Source organism: Pan troglodytes, chromosome X (genome assembly GCF_028858775.2).
Source record: "Pan troglodytes isolate AG18354 chromosome X, NHGRI_mPanTro3-v2.0_pri, whole genome shotgun sequence".
Classification (NCBI taxonomy): Eukaryota; Metazoa; Chordata; class Mammalia; order Primates; family Hominidae; genus Pan; species Pan troglodytes.
Genome location: NC_072421.2, coordinates 104,221,031 through 104,241,019, shown reverse-complemented (window position 1 = coordinate 104,241,019; position 19,989 = coordinate 104,221,031). Strand labels below are relative to the sequence as shown.

General features: G+C 35.2%; 1 protein-coding gene across 2 annotated transcripts in view; it reads right to left on the bottom strand.

Moving 5' to 3' along the window:
- The window catches only part of RNF128 (ring finger protein 128), a 102,545-nt gene that overhangs the window by 48,506 nt on the left and 34,050 nt on the right, over nucleotides 1-19,989 (bottom strand). The window lies entirely within an intron of this gene.

Genomic DNA, 19,989 nt, shown 5'->3' with positions numbered 1-19,989 from the left:
TTTATTTTCCTTCAATGTCCAATGATTTGTAAAATAACAAATTGTTTTGTATTGGTTTTGATATTTCTCAACTTGATAGTGTTCTTTATTTAAAAACTGGTAACCTGAAACAGTCTACAGTTTGGGAGAGAGAAACAGTATAATGTAGCCAAAGTAACTCAAATGGGATCAGAAGATTGGGTTGCATCTTCTGCATGAAGGAGGTCAGGCTGTGCTAGGTTTCTAAGGTTCTATAATCAAGTCTGGCAAAGGAAGATCACTACATTTCTTCTATCCTTATAGAATCTCTCCAAATCATTTATTAATTTCATCCTATTTTTCTAAACAAACATAGCGCTCATCCCAAAGAAAAGAAAAAAGTCCTTAATTTGCTAAAAGTATCTGATGAGAAAAACTGATAATTGGACAACAGATAGTCTAAACCCCAATCACAGAACAGCTGTCTTTTCAAGATTTCAGTCTTTCTAAATCTGTACTTTGTTTCAAAGGTAATTGTGAGATCATTCACACCCTTTTCTTTCATGGACTGTTAGGCAAAAATCATTAACACAAACTATAAAATTTATTTGTTAAATGCCTATCTGATTTGTAGAGATCAATCAAGGATTTACTCATAAATCTTATATCTAATAATTACATTTTCAGAGTTGAATAGCAGAAAAAGCTGTCATTTTTATAATTCCAGTGTATTTATACCACTTTGTATTTGACAATTTAGTCATCAATAGTAGTTAATCTGGACCCTTATTACTTAAATATAGATTCCTGAGTCCATTATAACTTAAAGCACACTTATCTTGATACAACAAATGTATATAGTAGTTACAGATTCCAATTCTATGAGAAATTCTCAAGCTTAATAGTCATTAATAATAACGAGACATGGCTAGAGTTTCATGCATTTTCATTCTGCTATCTAAAGTATCTTAGGAGAAGGGACAGATTAGAAATAGTTAGTAATTAAGTAGAAGAAGAAATAGAGATTCAATTTCAAATGTTTAACAGTGAAAAAAGGTTTTGGCATTTACCTATCTTGGGAACAAAGGTAATGAAATAAGCTGTAGCAACTCTTACCTATTGCTGTTGAATATCATTCAATTAAAATGTTAATACAAAGAATGTCTATCTTGGGCATTATTGGGGAAAAATTATTATTCGCAACGTATAGAAATCCACTGTAGGATCCTGCTGGTGGCCAACTTCTTTCATTTCTTTCAAAAAGCTAATGATATTATGGTTTTTGTCTAATCTTATTTGTAAACACAAATTCACTGAACAAATATTTATTAAGCACCAACTATGTAATAAGTTCTGTGCCTCTGGACCTTTTTTTCCCCACATTTAATATTAACGTGTTAAAATGTAAAATAAATTCTAAAATATTTTTACAATATATTAAATATTCTAGCATAGTGATAACATACTTACAGCACCTTGGCATTGAAATACAAAATACAAGGTGAAGGAAGCTGTTCTAGTATCTCTTTCAACTAACATTTTCTAATATTAACATATTAGAAAATAGAGGTTATTCACAATGAGAATAATAAGGGCAACTGAAGGGCAAAGTAGTTCTTCTTATAAAACTACATTCAATACTGTCCAAACATCCTGATAATACAATAGGGTCAGCACTTCTGAATTTGCTGATATCCAGAATGAACAAGATCTAGGTGTAAAGAGTTCCAACGTAACAAACATTTCCTCCATTATAAAATCTGGAACCAATTCAAGTGGACTTCTAAATATTCATTTTGCCCACAGTAGCTTTTCAAAGGCTTGGCTTTTCCTCCTATATCCCAAACTCTTCAGACAACTGGGGAAGGACAACTATTTCAAAGGGTGATACCAAACCTCATCAGACCAAGAATCCTAAGTAGTGATTTTTCAAAACAGAAAAAAAAAATCTAAACTTTTAAGCCAAACTAGCCTCTCTTTCTTCAAAGTCCTGTTTAGTGGCAACTTTTTTTGTTTCCTTTTGATTGGTCTCAGTCACAGATGAACCAAATTTGCGTTTCTTGATTCCTTCATAGCAGTTCTTGCAATATATATATGTATTTACTATCAGTGTACCTCATCAAAGAAACAAATACACAAGTGATTTCTTAAAAGTATCTGGACTATATATCGGTGTTTCACTAGGAACCAGACAAAATCAGTAGTGCATACCCTTGTATAAAGTGATTATCCTCCTGCTATGGTTTGAATATGGTTTATTTGGCCCCCAAATTTCTTTTCTTTCTTTACCTGGCCTCACGTATTTCTTTATAGCCACACAAATGAACTTAGACACCTCCTATCTAGCCTTTTGTTAAAATCTAGTCTGTTGCAGAATAGGCATTAGTACAGATTAGCTGTTGATTAAAGCAATGGTTCTTAATATTCTGGATTATCACAGATCATCTTTTGGAGGGAGGGTGTATCGCAGGGAATGGTGACCCAAATCACCTTTATTACCATTTTTTTAAAATCAACAAAGGCACATAGCTAATGTAGAGTACAGCAAGTTGCCTTTCTGCCCTGCACCTCTAGATAATTTTGCTGTAGTTTTTGAAGGCAATAATACATTAGGAAATGGGCCACATACTTGATATAGCACAAAAATTCTCTGGTATATGGAGTCCTCAGGAAACAGTATATTAAAGACATTAGGGAATTAGAAATGACACTGTTCAAAAGGTCACAGATGAATAATTTGTGGATGGCATGTCACACTCATAGGTAAACAATTCTTAGAAATATTATATAAAACACCTGATCCTGCTTGAACTATTCTGACTTCCACTAGTGGTTATGTTTAACGTATCACATAGAACCTAAGGGCTAGATCAGCAATTCTCCAATTTTTTGGTCTCAGGACCCCTTTACACTCTTTAAAGTTATTGAGAACTCCAAATAACTTTTGGTTAGTAGATTATTTCTATTGATATTTACCACATTAGAAATTAACACCGAGGAATTTAAAAAATATTTATTTATTTATTCGACTGGGCTTGGTGGCTCACGCCTGTAATCCTAGCACTTTGGGAGGCCGAGGTGAGTGGATCACGAGGTCAGGAGATAGAGACCATCCTGGTTAACACGGTGAAACCCCATCTCCACTAAAAATACAACAAATTGCTGGGCATGGTGGCACGTGCCTGTTGTCCTAGCTACTTCGGAGGCTGAGACAGGAGAATCACTTGAACCTGGGAGGCAGAGGTTGCAGTGGCTGCACTCCAGCCTGGGTGACAGAGTGAGACTCCATCTCAATATATATATATATTCATTTAAAATAATCATAAGTTCATGTTAAAGTAATTAACCTAATTGTATTAAAAATAACTATATTTCACAACAAAATGTAACAAGGAAGAGTGGCATTGTTTTTCATTTGTGCCAACCTGTAATATCAGATGTAATAAAAGATAGCTGAATCTTCATAGCTGTTTCTGCATGAGATCTATAGTGATATGTTGTTTTGGTTAAAGCACAAGAAGGAAATCTTTTTTTTATTATACTTTAAGTTCTAGGGTACATGTGCACAACATGCAGGTTTGTTACATATGTATACATGTGCCATGTTGGTGTGCTGCACCCACTAACTCATCATTTACATTAGGTATATCTCCTAATGCTATCCCTCCCCCCTTCCCCCACCCAACAGGCCCCAGTGTGTGATGTCCCCCTTCCTGTGTCCAAGTGTTCTCATTGTTCAATTCCCACCTATGAGTGAGAACTTGCAATGTTTGGTTTTTTGTCCTTGTGATAGTTTGCTGAGAATGATGGTTTCCAGCTTCATCCATGTCCCTACAAAGGACATGAACTCATCATTTTTTATGGCTGCATAGTATTCCATGGTGTATATGTGCCACATTTTCTTAATCCAGTCTATCATTGTTGGACATTTGGGTTGGTTCCAAGTCTTTGCTATTGTGAATAGTGCTGCAATAAACATACGTGTGCATGTGTCTTTATAGCAGCATGATTTATAATCCTTTGGGTATATACCCAGTAACGGGATGGCTGGGTCAAATAAGCACAAGAAGGGAAACTATATTCAGATATGCAATTGGAAAATTGACGGATGTCTCAATAGCATTTTCAGATAACTGTAGATATTATCCTTTGGTACTACACCAAAACTCAACAAATGGTAGTTTCTTAAATACTATGTGCAAGGTAGAATTTGAAACAATATCAATGAATTCTTTCTACTTGGTTAAATGAAAATCCATTGGTCTATCTCACACATTGAATGGATCTTTTATTTATATGGGGTTTTGTAATATCATGCATTGGTCATTTGGAAAATATTGGCTCACTGTGTTACATAGATCCCAGTTAGGCAGACTCAGTTATGCAGATTCACTGAGTTATGCAGTTATATGGTGACTCATTTCAAGATAAAACAATAACAAAAAAGTCAGTTGTTAATATCACCATTGATCCCATTAGAAAAGTCTAAGTATTGGGAAGTTATGCTTACATAGTAGATAAAAGTTTTTCAAAATTCTGATTTTTGCTTAAAAACTTAAATCTTATCATTGGCAACAAATATTGTCATTTGTTTTCCTGAAATGACAGGCTCACCCAGTTAACTTTAGAGAAAATATCTTCCAAATAGGACTGAAGTCTGAATAACTGTTGTTTGTCAGTGGATCTTCAAGTTAAAGAGTTGTTTGAAGTGGCTATTTCATCTCATGACTCAGTCATACAAGTGCTTTTCCTTCAGATAACCATCATACTTTGGTATGCTGTTGAAGTGCTTTATGCCCACTTCCCATTTCATGACACAGAAATACATATATATGTGTATATATATACATGTATATATATGTGCATATACATATATGTATATCAATATGTACACACACTATATACATAGTTGTGCAGGGTAGAGATTTAATAAAATTAATTATTCTTTTTGATTCATCAAGGGCATTCTTAAGTGAAACTAGCACTTTCTGTTTCCTGAAGTGCATGGAGGTAGAGAATACAATTAATACAGTTTGGTGCCACAGTCTTAATTTGTGTTAAGGTGCCAGCAGTTTTACCCACCATTGCTTTTATATCATCTGTGTAAATATTAACACAGTGAATAAGGCAAATAATGTGTAAGTATTATTATAAAAATAGTTTTGATCTCATGGACCCCTGAAAGAATCTCAGAGACTAGTAGTCCCCAGATCATAATTTCAGAACCATTGTGCTGGATCGATGATCCTCAAACGTTAATAGGCAGAAGAATCACCTGGAAAACTTGTTAAAACACTGAGCTCTCTGGGCCCCATTCCTTCATTCAGTATGTCTGGGGTGGGGCTTGGGAATCTGCAGGTTTAACAAGTTCTGTGGGTTATTTTGCTGCATGTGGTCTGTGGAAAATACATTGAGAAATACTGGATTGGAGTTTGTTTATAGCTTTTCAAACATTAAGGTCAAAGAGTTTCAAGATAGCAGTCTATTCCCTCTGTCCAGATCAATGCCAATCCTTTACCGTGCAGAGAAAAACTCTGCCAATAGAATTATTTTGTTTTCCTCAGTATGTAATGTACTTCACATAGAATTTTAAAAATTTGCTATATCAGAAATAGTCCCATTCCTTTCCTGTTATAGTATATCTCCATTGTCACCATTATCTTTCACTTAAATCACCATTAACAACCCCTTAGCTGGTCTCCAAGCCACCAGTCTTAGACTTCTAATTCATTCTCCTCATGGCTACTAATGAAACATTTCTAAAAGGAAAAAGTACATTATTCTTTTTCAAAAGACCCTTAAAGAGCTCCATTTCACCTACGGAATAAAATTGAACCTCCTTTTATAAGATTCTGACCTGACTGCGTTAGATGTCCTGCTTTTACACTATCTACTACAGACTTCCCTTAAAGTTATCTGGTTTATTTGTCCTTCATAAACTATGAACTTCATGTTAGGGACTAGGTCTTTCATCACTGTATCTATAGCAACTAGCAGAGTGCCTACCACATAACACATGTCAAATAAATTTCTGATGAATGCAATTTTAAGTATAATATATTTAGTGATAATTTGAATTTTGATTTAATCTGAAAACAAATTCATCTTTTAAAGATAACTGTGGTTAACAGTCTAAGGTGTGCGTCCTCTCTCTATATAAAGATGGCATATCTAGACAAGACATGTCTGCCTACAGCAAAGACCTATCACAAAAACAGATAAAAAATTAAATACTAATTCTATCCTATAGACCTTGGGTTTAGTGGAATGCTTATTGCCACAGTACTGATTCTGTTGAAATTACCATACTTCCAGAGCTGCATTAATGGTGACAAATAATCCCCTTCCAACATGGGGCTTTGGTATACTTCAGTTTCAAACTTCCATTCAGATGCTGGTACACATGCCATTTTAGCCTAAAGCTCAAGTTAAAACACAGTCATCCTGGTTCACTAGTAGGCTGATGGCTTGGATGGTTATGAGGAATTTCAGAGGGCATAAAAGAGAAGCATTGAAGCATCCAGAACAGGTTGAGTCTCTATAAAACCTTAAATTTCTGCTGATACTGAGGAAAAAAATAAGATATGCTATTGCAAGGCCAGGCAGAAATTATAGTGTATATGTTATTATATTGATAAATAGGGTATTCTGTAATTATATTAAAATTTTTATGCCAATGTTTTCTATTGTCATTGTTTCTGTTTTGGGGTGGTAAGGTTTCTAGAAGCCAGATTTAACATTTGCAGTTGCTATTTATTTATGTTTTCTAGAGGAATGCTAGTCAGTAAACTCTATACCATCAACATTTTCAATCCCATAAACTATGAAATACAAAAAGCTGTTCAGAATCTGATAGGACTATTTGATGAGAAAAGGTGAAACAACTATGACTAACAAGATATACACAAGTGGTTAAAAATAATTAGATTATTTGTCGGGCAGTTTAAAAAAAGGAGCAAACAGGAGACTTTGAGGTTTTAGAGAGAGAAAATTTATACAAATGATCATTAGAAATTACGGTGTTCCTTTTGTCCTTTATTTTTTGGTTCTAGCCAGGTGTGGTTGCTCATGTCTGTAATCCCAGCACTTTGAGAAGCTGAGACGGGAGGAATGCTTGAGCCCAGGAGTTCAAGGCTGCAGTGAACTATGATTGCACCACTGCACTCCAGCCTGGATGACAGGGCAAGACCCTGTCTCTAAAAATAAAAAGTAAAAATTATTTGTTGGTTGTATTTTCCTATAATGTGAGCCCTTGTAAAGGAGAATTCCACTGTTTATTCAATTGTTTATTTAGGAGCAAACATATGGGTACAGGCATAGGTCATAGCCTAGACTTACAATGAAACTGGGACATGACCTTCACCACTTTATCCTGAACCTTTCAGACCAGGTGGAACTAGTAAAACAATGCATGAAAGGTACCTGTACTCTGTACCTTAAATGTTGCCAAACTCTAGTCAATGCAATTTTTTGTGTAGATCTGAAAGCCCTACCTAAATTGACATTTAAGTGCCAGACTAAAATATTATTAGGCAAAACAAACAAACAAAACAACAACAACAACAACAACAGAGGCTAAAAATGTGAGGTCCCTGGAAGGAAAAAACACTATCGTTGTTTTGAGCATGCTGCTTACACATTCCCCTTCTCCTACTACAACATTCAGCATAATGCTGGTCATAAAGGGACATTCAAACTTTTATTGAAATTGGTGCTTCTTCTTATATGCATTCTCTTCAGGTATAGTTTTTAATATGGGGATTGGGTTGGAAATTGCATTTGTCATTAAAGTTAGGAAGAATATTATGTTGAGAGATTAGGTATTCATTTTGACCTGGCCACAAAATCCAAGGGTGCAAGAGTTCCAGTAGTCCAATTAGTTATTTTTCCATTATGTACTCAAATTAGAGAAAAGGAGAATTTGGGATGCCTCTGCATGACTTTTGGTATCATATAGGTACCAAAAAATCTATAAAAAAGAACATTCTAGTACCTGAGTATATTAAATTTCCTCCTGTATGACATATTACAAAAGCTAGCTTCTACATTAAGGTCCACACATGAATTATAAAACCAAACATGAATCTGTCTCACTTATGTCCTTATCTTTTCACTATAAATTGTTTCTGAAAGTCAGTAAAGAGAATAAACCTAGCATGTAGAACCACTTTAAAGCCACATAAACCTGATATAAAAGCTACCATATTAGTACAAAAAAAAGAATATTTGTCATCACATTGAATATATTCTGTTCCTATCATACTGAGGTTAACTTTATTGGTTAGTCTCTGACATTGACAAAACTTTGACACAGTTAAAATATGAGGGCCGGGCATGGTTGCTCATGCCTGTAATCCCACCACTTTGGGAGGCCATGGCGGGCGGATTACTTGAGGTCAGGAGTTTGAGACCAGCCTGGCCAACATGGTGAAACCCCGCCTCTACTAAAATCCAAAAATTAGCTGGACATGGTAGCACACTCCTATAATCCCAGCTACTCAGGAGGCTGAGGCAGGAGAATCGCTTGAACCCGGGATGTAGAGGTTGAAGTGAGCCCATATCGCACCACTGCACTCCAGCCTGGGTGACAGAGCAAGACTGCGTCTCAAAAAAAAAGTCAGAAAGAAAGAAAGAAGGAAGGAAGGAAGGAAGGAAGGAAGGAAGGAAGGAAGGAAGGAAGGAAAAAAGGAAGGAAGGAAGGAAGAGAAGAGAAGAGAAGAGAAGAGAGAAATTGTTAAGTGTCTGATAATCAGTGCTACCCAAATCGTATTTCGGATGTTAAGTATTTGGAAAGACAAAAAGGACTCTGCAGATAAATTCAGAAAATAATGCATTGAACAAAGTCAAACAGGGTTTCTTTTGCATATTAGAGGCTCTAAGAAGCCCTGTAGTGATATACACTGCCAATCTCCAAAGCTGGGCTATAGATGAGGGTAAGGAGATGGGTAAGCTATCCTTTAATAAACCAGGATGTGCACTGAGCACTGTACATATATTATTTAATTTACACCTCACAATAACCCTATGACATAAAGACAATTATATTACCCATTCTGTGGGAGAAGAAACTGAGTCTTAGATTAATTTGGTTAAGGTCACAAAGTTTTACATGATAGAGTTGGGACTCATACCAAATCCATTTGATTCCTAAGTCCCCTCTTCTAAATCCATTTGATTCCTAAGTCCCCTCTTCTTAACCACTGTGCCAGCAAAAGGGTCATAGCCATTTCCATTGTTAGAGCTTAATATCTTGATTTTAAGGTTTTGCTTTTGCTTAAAATGGAAATACACCAGGGAGAAGGAAGATAATATAGTCGTTTCAGTTTCTTGATTATGTGATTTCTTCCTGCATTTTTCAGGAACTGCCCAGAAAAATTGCAATATGGATGTTCCGTTTTTTCTGCTTCTACATATGAAACAATTACATATTTCAAAGTGTGGTAGTAAATATCTATAATAACCAATGGAGAAGTATTATGTTTAGTAGTAATGAAATTATTAGCAAAGGTTCAAGAGAACTAGCATTTACTAAATGCTCACTACCTGCCAAACACTTGATTTATAATATCATAGAAAAAGTAGGTATTATTATCCCCCTTTTGATGAACAAGATAAATAAGGTCTAGGTTAACAACTTGCCCAAGATCACATATTTATTAATTGGTAGAGCTGGAATTCAAATCAAGCTGTCTGACTCAAGGACACCTGCTTCCATTGCAATATGCTGTCTCCCAATTTCAAATGGAACACATTCACCTTGGTACAATAGGTTGAAATAAAAACAGAGCAATCAAATAGCTTTCCTTACCATCAAATGATGATCTGTTGGCCTTTAATTACATTACTCAAAGTAAGTCAATTCTTTTGTCTTACTAGCCAGTTCAACCAAAAAGCATCAGCCATAGAGGAGCAGCAAAAATAATGGCAGTTATGGTTTGTGCCAAGGGAGGTAATTGGTGATTTCACACCATCCAGTTTCAGTCTTTCTTACATATCCTGCCCTTTTGCCAAAATGAACTGGTGATGAAAGAATTTGATTGAAACACACCTGTAAAAGTATTTTGGAATTGTGTTCAATATAGATTGCCCATGGTTCTATGAATGAAACCCTCACTCAATATAATCACATTTTTTCTAGCTTTCATCCAAGTGACTGTTGAAATCTTCGAAGATAAGAGATGTATAGTCAGCCCTCCATATCCATGAGTTCTGCATCCATGGAGTCAACTAACCAAGGATCAAAAATGTTTGGGAAAAAAAGTGCCTGTACTGAACATGTACAGACTTTCTTCTCTTGTCATTATTCCCTAAACAATGCTATTAACAACTATTTACATAGCATTTACATTGTATTAGGTATTATAAGTATTTTAGAGATGATTTAAAGCACATAGGAGGAGGTGCATATGTTATATACAAATACTATGCCATTTTATATCAGGGACTTGAGCATCTGTGGATTTTAGTATATGCGGGAGGTCATGGAACCAATCCTCCACAGATACCAATGGACAACTGTACTTGAAAATCTAGCAGCACACCAGCATGGCACATGTATACATATGTAACTAACCTGCATATTGTGCACATGTACCCTAAAACTTAAAGTATTATAATAATAATAATAAAAAAAGAAAATCTACTGATGGCTAACTAAGCCACAAATCAAGTTAAGATACATTCTTAAGACTTTTAGGGACATTACAAATGCTCTTAAGATAAGCCAACATCTGAGATCCTCAAAGATTAAGAAAACAAAATGTAGTCTTTAAGGTGAAGTACATGGAAAAGGTGAGACAGAACTTTGGTCAACATGACACAGAAACTGAATTAAAACTCCCTAAACCAGCATGGTTGGGAATAATATAATAATCCATACTTGATGGGGCTATCATAATGAACAGCCACAATAGAAACACTAATAGGTTATGTTTTAAAAGTTCATTTGTAAACCAGTTCTTTGGAAGTAGAGACAACATATTTTCCCACAGTAATGTTGCTGAACACTGGGTTCTTAAATGAGCTCAAAGATTATTACATATGAAAGTGCTTTGAGGACAAAAAACTGCAAAGCAAATATAAATTATTATTTAACCCATATTTGTAATAAAACTTTTCAGAAAGCAGTATCACTGCAATATCTAAAGTAAAACAAAGGCACATCAAATTTATCATGAATACTGGTACATGAAGGAAATGTGTATTTAATCAGGAGGATTACATGGTTAATGGGTGGTTTTTATAGAATTTATGGGAGTAAGTTATGGACACCTTCAAGGTCATTAGATTTTGAGAGTACTGGTTTGCTATAACGTTTACTACTACATCAAAAGAAGTGGAATCACATAGAAGGAAGCACAAAATTTTTGAAAAGGAAAAAGAAGCTCTAAGAGGGGTGTGTATGTATGTGTAAGATTACCTAAGGTAAAATTAATCATGTTATGAAAGACAGAGGAGGGTAGAAAAGTATGACACAAAATACATTCTAAGAGGAAAATAAGTGGTACCAAAGCAAACTTGGAACTTGACAGTTTCTTGTATAAACCACCAACTAGTGGAATTTTATATAGCTGAATAAAATCCCAAGGGAAATGCTCATTTTAAAAACAAGTAACTCAATTTAAATGAGCTTGTGTGTTCTATCATTAATAAAGTGTAAAATAAGAATATCACGATTCCCTTCTGCCCTTAATCTAATACAATTTCCTCCTATTTTCTAGAATGACAAAATCTATCACCATCAGATGAAGTCAGTGTCTCATGGATGAAAATTACCAATATATTGAATTCTTCATATTGAGCTATTAGCACTAATCTTAACAGTATTGAGTAGAATGGATACTGAAGGGGGCTAATGAGGGTAAGCAGGCCTCTTACGGGAAAAAAAAAAACAAAAATACAAAGAAAGGCATGGAATGTGCATTTTTTTATGTGTGTGTGTGTTGGGGGGAGGGTAAAAAAAGCTAGTGATACAATGGGTAAAGAGAAGAGAAAGATTCCATATTAAAATAGGAAAAGTCAGTCCTGAAAATTCTTTTAGTCGTCAAGGCACATGAAGAAACCAGTGTTAACAATAAAAGGTAACACCAACTATCATATGGATTAGATAGCTATATTCAAAAGGCCAAAGCAATTCTTAAATTCTCATAATAGTTTGTAAATCATTTCTATGAGCAGATATGCTTTGTTCCTGTTGTCACTATAGTCACATTAGTAATGCTTTCTTTAGGATCTATCAATAATTTTGGAGTATTTTGGGTTCTTTAAAACTACGAATTTTTCTGATTATAAAAGTAAAACATTCATTATAAGAAAGTCAGAAAATATAGAAAAATAATAATGAAGAGAACAAATACTTTCTCCTATAATTTCACCAACAATATTAACATTATGGTGCATTTTCTTTTTAAAAGCTAAGATGCTTTTAGTTGCAGGCAGTATTTAACTAAGCTATTTCAACATTTTGTCTGAAATGACAAGTTAACATTTACAGAGAAACATATATCAACTATTGAGTTCAAGGACTATCTTCTTTCAAAAAAGGTCAAAATGAATAGGGTTAACTCAGAATTACTGATTTGTACCAACTTGGTCATTCAAGTATTAAAAGCAAGTAATTCATGAGCAGATTCTGGAGCTAACAACCTTCATCAAGTCCAGTTTCCCAGAGGTCAGCATGAATCACCAAACTTTCCTTAAGAAAGAAATCAATATTGCACTAAGACTATCGGTAAATTCAAGCAGTAACTACGTGCCATGGTGCATAGAAGGACATACACACAGCTGAAAAAGAAAAGGACAGAACAGGAAATAACACAACAAAGAGCCCTTGTGTTCCACTTTGCCCATAGGGCTCCAAGGTGGTGGTGTACAGCAAAGTGTGGCAATTCTGAACTGGCTTGGAAAGGTGCATTAGCTGAGGATCACCACCATAAAATAACCCCAGTGCAGTGAAGAGGAGAATATTTCTGTGGGTGACTGGGCTCCTACCACATGCTGCAAGAGGTCATTCCCTCAGGAAACAAAATTGATAATTGTGCTACATCAAAAATTCTTCATATTGGAGCGTGAGGTGCTCTTCTGGAGTTTGGTACTATTTTATTCCTAGAGCAGGGCGCTGGTCACACAGGTGTGCTCAATTGTGAAATTTCGCTGAGCTAAATCAATGATCTATGTACCTTTTTGGGATGTATATTATACTTCGATAGAACTTACATATACAAAAATTATTTATTCCCAGGAAATACCTATGGTGCCTTATCAAATAAACTTTGGGGTAAACACCAACAACAGTTTATAGTTCAGTAGCCATCATTATAATAGAAAAGCTACTTAAAAGCAACAGGGAAACCAGGTGCAAACCTCAATTGTGAAGAAGACATAAAAAAAGAAAAATAAAAAGGCATTACCTATGGGAATATTGGGGGAGAAAATGAACTGAAGCACAAGTGGTGATCAAACCCTAAGAAATACCAAGGCCACAATAGGCAATGCATATGGGTTAGATCAGACCATGTTTAAGGCTAGTAAGTATATTTCAATGTAAACCTCGGTGGAGCATATTTTTTATTTAAATGCCCCAATTCACAACCCTCCCCATCTCCATTTTTGCACTTCCTTTCTGGTAGCTAAAGAAAGAGAGGCTCAATCCCCAACTCTCAGTCAATGACCACAACCTTCAACTACAAGAGGACCATCTTCTATTTCTAGATACATGGAGAAATTCTTACAATAGAAAGCAGTATACAAAACTAGTATATATAGTATATAATTCTTTAAATAATATATCTATATACAGAGCAAAAGAATAAAATGATAAGCTGGGCACAGTGGCTCACGCCTGTAATTCCAGCACTTTGGGAGGCTAAAGCAGGCAGATAACTTGAGGTCAGGCGTTAGAGACCAGCCTGGCCAACATGGTGAAACCCTGTCTCTGCTAAAACTATAACAATTAGCCGGGTGTGTTAGCACAGGCCTGTAATCCCAGCTACTCGAGAGGCTGAGGCATGAGAATCACTTGAACCCGGGAAGAGGAGGTTTCAGTGAGCTGAGATCACGCCATAGTACTCCAGCCTGGGTGACAAAGCGAGACTCTGTCTCAAAATAAATAAATAAATAAAAAAGAATAAAATGACTAACCCCCCCCATGCTAAAACAGATTTGTATATCTTTTTTCATTTTTTTCTGTATTAATACATTAATATTTATAAAAAATTAACTATTACAAAAGTAGAATACAAAGTTATGCCTATGTACAGAAATCAAGGTAAGAAGGAATATTAATGGTGTCATCTGTGTTGTAGAATTATGGGTATTTTAGTTTTATACTTTTCTGTATTTTTCAAGTTTTCTATAACAGTTAATTTTATAATCAGAAAATTACTTAGAAAATGTCTTTAGTACTCTCCTCTTTTCTGTCCATTTGAGTGTGAACAGAGTTAAAATGTGGCATTCTGTATTGAAAACACATATCTTCCAGGGACTGAGGGGGGAAAAGTTATTTATGTGCTTAGAAAACAATTCATTGATCAAGCTATATAGTCATCCCTCAGTATCCATGGGGGATTGGTTTCAGGACCTCCCAATGATACCAAAATCCACAGATGCTCAATTTCCTTATATAAAATGGTTCAATGTGTGCATATAACCAGTGCACATCTTCCTGTATATTTTAAATAATCTCTAGATTATTTATAATACCTAATATGATGTAAATGCTATGTAAATAGTTGTTATACTGTATCATTTAGGGGATAATGACAAGAAAATGAGGTCTGTACATATTCAGTGCAGATGCTTCTTTTCCCCCAAATATTGTTCCTCCTCAGTTGGTTGAATCCATAGATGTGGACATAGATATAGGGGGCTGACTCTATTTTCCTTTTTTTAAAAAAGATTTTTACTTTATGAAATTTCACATTCACCAACATGTTCAATGGAAGCATTTTAATTGGAGACATAAATATAATGCTGGTGTAGTTTTTAAAAGATCAAAAAAATAAAACACCCCAGCACAGGGAAAACTCAATATGAAAAGTCATTTGTCATTATTTTCTTGTTACCTAGGGCATTTTGCCATTAAAAATCCATAAAACCAGGCTAATCACCATAGAAGTTAGCCAGCAATCTTGAAGTATGTGTACACTCTATTCCTGTATGCTCTTCTTCCTTCTACCAGGCTCTACATTGCTTAAGAGGGCAGGGACTTTACTTTAATTATTTTGTATACTCAGGCAAGAAGCACAGTATCTATCAGACAGCAGACCTTTGATAAATGCTCGATGAATTGAATTCCAATCCACTAGATACTTTTCTAGTGAATCTTGTGACCCTTCTGGCATTAGAGTTCTTGAGTGTTTAAGGCAATTCAGCAAGCATTTCTAGAGCATGTATAGTACAAAGGTTTGTATAGAGATTACAAAGATTAACAAAACATTAAAATGATTATAATCCAGTAGAAGGTAAAATATGTAAACAAATAATTACCAGCAAAATGCAGAACGTACTATAAGAGAGGAAGTGCTATTGGAACAAAAAGAGATTACTATACTTTGTTTTGGGTGTGGGCTGTGCTGGGAAGAGGAAAAGAAGGAATTAAGAAAGGCTTCAAAGATGAGGAGGCATTTGTGTTGTATTTTGAAGGATGTGTAAATTTTTGACTAGCAGAGCTAAGAACGCAGAAGCAAAGGAATGTTAGTGGAAAAGAATAGAGAATGTTTAGGGACCAACATGAAAGAAGAGGCATATAAAGCTTTGAATGTAGTTTGGGATCAGATTACTAGGAGTTTTATATGCCATGCTGATAAATGTAGTCTAAAATTTATAAGTAATAGCATATATGTGATCAGAGCTGTGTTCTGATGGCATGGAGGAAGAACTGCATACTAGGAAAAAAACTACTGGAGGCAAGGAGACCAATCAAGAGGCTAAGTATTTTTTCCCATGAGAAGACACAGGAACTGAAAGCAGGGTATTGAAAGCAAGAAAGAAGGAGACATATGTGAGAATGTTTAAAGTGCCAGAATCAACAGGATGTGGCATCTATTTACTGGAGGAGGAGTGCTAGGAGTCTGGGATGCAAGTGAGAAGTGTCAGATGCATGAATTAATAAAATAGTAATGAAACAAAAGACAGGCAAGGAAGGAAGACACTACTTGGGATAGTTTTAAAGAGGCAGTCAACAGTGTCAAATACAGTCCTGCAGAGGTACCAAGAAGGCTACAGCTGAAAATGGCTTTGGGAATAGTATTTTACATTGGTTAATCATCACTGGCCAATCCCTTTTGAACTTCTCTATTAAAAAAAGATTTATTTTCAAAGTCAACATTCTAGAAAAAGTAGAATAAAACTTAAATATAAAATGGTTGAGAAGGGATTGGGTGGTGATTAAGTAGTACAAACATACTATTCCAAGGTCCTCTGTGAACGGAAAAAGATTGGTAGCAGGAGGGAGAAGCAGTTATTTGAGAAAAGTACAACAAACATAGGAGGACCAAAAGATCTTTTTCCTGTTAAAATTCAGTCTACCCTCCGTACCTAAAGGGATCAAATTAGAATTTCAGGTAATGTGGACTTTGAAGTACTCTAGACTGTTCATTTCCAATTATGTTCTACAAACACAGGATTCAACTTTCATTTTCTAAAATATATTTAACTGTGATTAAAACATAATAGTAGCTTCCTATATGTCAGACACTGTGCTAAACACTTTATCTGCATTATCTCATTGAATCCCAGCAACCTTAGGAGGCAAGTTTATTATTATGCCTACCTTACATAGGAGAAAACTGAGACTTAGAGAAGTAAAATAACTGGCCTAAGATTTAAAAAATACTAATTGGCAGAGCACAACCTCTTAACTAATCTGTTCCACTATCTTTCAACAATGTACACAAGCAACTGTGTTATATATCAAACTGTATCCCATTGGAGACCCCCAAATCATTAATTAAACTGCTTGGTTCATTCACTTTTTTTTTTTACAGCCCTCAGGAATAATGCTTCTCCTGACATCCCTTTGCATATGTTTCATGCATAACGTTGTAAATGTTTCATGAATTATGAAGGTTGTAGTTCTGCACCCGTCTTTCAATAAATTCATGCCTACAATGTTGACTCAAGGAAAATTGTACAAGCAAGTATACATATCTCTTCAACCTGTGGGTTGTGCTCAATTAGACACCAGGCAAAGCTCAGGCCCATCTGCCTGGCGTAAGCAGAACAGTTTGTTGTGCAATAGTGAGAACATGCTTAACGTGTCTCGTGACAATCTTACATTTTAGATGGTTTTAATGTTTACTTTAAGATTTGGCCACTTCTTATCTGACTTTCATTTTTAAGATAAGAAATTTGAATAGTAATTACACTTTGGAATAAAAATTTTCTCCTAATTTCCTTTCAGGTTTCTGCACTGATTTGATTGAAATATATCCAGAGATTGCAAGCCAAACTGCCAATAAGCATCTGTCATTTGCAATTATTTATCTGTGTGAATCAGAATTTTCTGAATACTCTGCAAACAAAATACAGAAATAAACTGCATGAGTTGATGCTAGGCTACAATTAACTTTTGAAAAATTTTGGTATACATAAAAGTCTCATTTTCCTAATTGATTGCTCTTATATAGTGCAGTTTCTTTCTCCTAAACAAAAATTTTAAAGCAACTGTTCTAAATTAGTTAGGTGGGAATATAGACACTCAGCACAAACTCTAACCAAGGGCAAACAATTCAAGTGCAGGCCCCTATGAGAGTGAGTGAAGAGAGATTTTGTAAACAAAGAAGATACAGAAGGCTTCTCCACATTTGGTGGCCCCTTTGTAATTCACAGCAATATATAATGAATTAATCCATACTTAAATCTCAGTCCTATCTCTCTGCCACTATGATCCAAGATAAGTTTTTGACCAGAGATTAAAAGGAAACCCTAGGCTTACTCTGAGGAATGAGTAAAGCAAACAATATAACACTTTGCAAACAAATATTCAATAACACATGTGGATAATATGCAAAGTGATTTTCCTCCTATATTGAAAAATAGTTTTTCCAGGAGTTCAAGGAGAAATGTGATTCCTTACCTCAAGTAATTTGCTGGTTTTATCTAGTTAGCTTGATGGCAAACTTTGGTATAGCCTTTATCTCAGATAATATTGTTTTTAAAGTATCAAAATGCTTTTCTGAATGTAGTGTAATTTAGTGATCAATATTTAGGGCTTTATTCCTATATGGTATCCTGAAACACAACACCCATAGTTAGATTCTCAGTGTATTCATGTCTTCAAATCGACAGTTGCACAATCATACATTTGTACATTATTTTTTTGCATCCTGTTAGCATTAACCTATTATAACATTCAGTGACTATTATCAGCTGGGTAGTATATATATATATATATATATATATATATATATAATCCTTAATAATCACAGCAACATAAATATTATCTCCATCTTACAGATGGGGTATCCAAGGCTCAGTAAAGTTAAATAATCCTACCAAGGACACAAAGCTATTGTGTGGTAAATCCAGAATTTTATTCCCAATCTTGACTAAAATGCCTGTGTTTTTCTTAGTACACCATATTGCCTCTCAATAAAGTATAAGTAATATGTATGCAGAGTGCCTGGCATATAGTGGGAGCCAAGCAAAAGTTAATTTTATTGTCTCCTAAAACTATCAGATAAATACCCTTAACAGAAGTAAAAGGAAAATGGTCTAAGTAGGACTCTGTAATTAAATACTCTTCAATTACAAATCATTCATGCAAATGAATCTCATTAGAAGACAAAGTCAAACCCTTGCTATTAGACAGTCAACTGAAATATAAAGACTATAAACTTTATTAGGTCTTTATTCTTGATTTTCAGTAACTTCTAAAAGCTACTGATTCATTCTAATCAATGAATTATCGGCCAAGAGAGATACAGTTTCTCCTTTAATCAATATAAAAACTAAAAATCATAGCATTTTAGATCTGAAAGGGATCTTAGAGTTCATCTACTTTTGTTTTGTTTCAGTACACGCTTCTAACTTGGCCTCCACTGCCTATACAATCATTTGACATGTGAGTAACTTGTACAAGGTTACAAAGTCGGTAGAGGCAAAGAAGGGGCTAAAAGAACTCAAATCTCCTGAGTTCCAATTCAGTGTTCTTTCCATTACGCCATCCAGCCACTCAATACAAGTGCTCTCTAGGCAGGTTCAGTCATAAGGTTTTAAGAAAAACAGAAAACCTCCAGTAGTCAAATAAGCAGCTTCTTCCTTCCAGTGACTCCCAGAAGGCTAATCCTATCAGCTAACCCTTACTGAGTGAGAGTGGATGATGTGCTTTACTGCACTAAACTCTTTAAGGCATTATTTCATTTTATCCTGAAGGCAAACTTGTGGATAAGTTTTCTTATTATTCATTCTCATTTGACTGATGAGAGAACCCAGACTCTAAGACTTGAAATAAGTTGCCCAAGGTCACAGGACTAGTAAGCAACAGAGTAGGAATTTAAACCAAGCTCTGACTTGAGGCCCAGCTCTTAAAAACTATGATACACTGCTATTACACGTGTCTCTTTCTTTTTCTCCATTTTTTTCCCCTTTGTCCTTTAGGGTCTAGGATAACTATATACATAAGGTATGGATACCTAATCACAAATAGGGAAGTTTGTGGAAGGATAACTGACGGGGAAAAATAGTAACCTCATACCATCTCCAAGAATTTAAGAACTACCTGGACTATTTTTTTCTCCAAAGTCTAGGCCTTTGCTATCCTCATGCAGAAACCTCTTCTTTTTCAAGAACGTTAGTCACCTGTTTTGCAACTCAATAACCTAAATCAGATTTTTCAGAAGCAAACAAAAGCACTGATACCAAGTCACTTGGGACTTGAGACCACTGGGCAGAGAAGAACCCAAGAACTAAGCAAAGTTTCCACCAAAATTGCAATGAGGTTAACAGGGCACAGTAGCACAATCTAGTATTTGATACCCAGGAAACATGGAGAGAAAAACAGGGAGAGGAGGGAAAAATCTGCTGCCAGTC